The sequence below is a fragment of the Euphorbia lathyris genome, chromosome 4, assembly GCF_963576675.1.
Source record: "Euphorbia lathyris chromosome 4, ddEupLath1.1, whole genome shotgun sequence".
Taxonomy (NCBI): domain Eukaryota; kingdom Viridiplantae; phylum Streptophyta; class Magnoliopsida; order Malpighiales; family Euphorbiaceae; genus Euphorbia; species Euphorbia lathyris.
This window is the reverse complement of record NC_088913.1, coordinates 49419775-49421822: the sequence shown is the minus strand read 5'-3', so window position 1 is coordinate 49421822 and position 2048 is coordinate 49419775.

Below are 2048 nucleotides of genomic sequence, written 5' to 3'. Positions count from 1 at the left end.
AAACATGCTCCTGAAAAATAATATCTCTAGTAACATGTAGTTTGTGATCCTGTAGATCATAAACCTTGAAGCCTTTTTGCCCCATAGAACCTCCAAGGTAGATACCTGCAATTGCTCTATCTGCAAATTTGTCTTTGTGAGGAACATTGTTAGTAAAATAGCAAGCACAACCAAAGATTCTTAATTGGCCATAATCAGGTTTTAAACCATGAAGTAATTCATATGGACACTTCCAATGCAGAATCTTTATGGGCGTCATGTTCAGCAAAGTAGTAGCATGACTGAGAGCTTCGCCCCAAAATTTTATGTTTAAGCCTGCCTGATGCAGTAATGCTCTTGCCACAGACACTAAACTTCTATGCCTCCTCTCAACCACTCCATTTTGTTGAGGTGTATACACACATGTTTTCTGATGAATTATCCCATAAGATGCAAACACTGTTTGAGTATTAGCTCCTGTGAATTCTAGGCCATTATCAGTTCTTATCTTTTTAACTTTAATGTCAAATTGAGTGTGAACCATCTTGATAAATTGATCTAGCAGCATATGAACCTGATCCTTAGATTTAAAAAGGACAGTCCAAGTAGTTCTTGTAAAATCATCCACAAGTGTTAACATATATCTTTCACCACTTAGTGACTTCTTCTTGTAAGGACCCCAACAATCAACATGAAGTAATTCAAACTTTTCCATTGAAGAAATTGAACTACTACAGAAGGGACTTTCTTGACATTTTCGTTTGTAAACGAATTGAACAATCTTTCACCGATGTAGAATCGCATAAAGGAAAAGTATGCTTGAGTTTAATATGAGACATATGACCCATTCTATTATGCCAAAGCACAACATCAGATGGTTTATTTATAACTACAGAACAAGCTATATGATCTTTATTGACTTCAGTGTTGGCACTGAAATTCTTCAAGATATCCTGCTTGAATGACTCTGCTGTAAGTCTGTATAAGCCATTTTGCATCTCTGCTACTGCTATTAATCTCTTAGAAACCAGGTCCTGCAATAAGCAGTGCTTAGCAAGAAACCAAATCTTCACTGCCGAATATGATAGCAATTTGCTAACAGACAAGAGATTGTAGGTAAATTGAGGCATGTAAATAACCTCTTTTATGCATAACTTATCATTGAATATGACATCTCCAACATGAGTTACCTTTTGGTATGAACCATCAGGTAAATAGACTTTCCTGGTATCTGTCACCAGTTTTACATTTTGCATAATTTGTTTAGATATGCACATGTGTGCAGAGGCACCTGTATCAATGATCCAACAAAAATCAAGACCAAATGTATCAGTGAGAGAACTACCTGTACAGGTGCCAGCAAAAGCATTGCCTGTAAAAGCATTGAAAGCTTGTTCCTGTACCATCTTCCCTTTGAGATACTTCTGGACTTCTTTTTGAACCATCATCTGCATCATTCTTTCTTTCTCATTCTCTGAGTCAGAATCAGAACCATCCAGAGGAGTATGTGTCTCCTTAGCGGCATAAGCATGAGCACTGGATGATGATTTACCACCTGAGCCACTAGATCCAGATCTGTTCCCCTTGAACCAATCTGGATAGCCTTTCAATTTGAAGCAAGTCTCCTTCTCATGTCCATCTTTGTTACAATGGCTACAATGCTTATCATTTTTGGCCTTATTCTTGCCAAATTTCTTCTTGCCTTCACTAGTGCCTACAAAATCTTTAGAAGTAGTGATAGCATTATGAACAAAAGAGGACTGATTATCTACAGCATTTTCCCTTTGTCTTTCGATGTTCAACAACATTGAAAAAGCTTTGTTGACATTAGGTAAAGGTTCTGAGATCAAGATTTGATCTCTAATATGATCATACTCGGGGTTCAATCCACTCAAAAACTGCATTAACTGTTCTTCATCACTATTCTTCTGTGCTTCTTTCCTGGCCTCACCACATTTGCAACTAAGACCTGGCTTTAAAACAGTTAATTCATCCCACAACCTCTTAGCTTTGCTAAAAAACTCTACTAAAGTTTGATTTCCTTGTTTGAGAAGACTAATCTCTCTCCT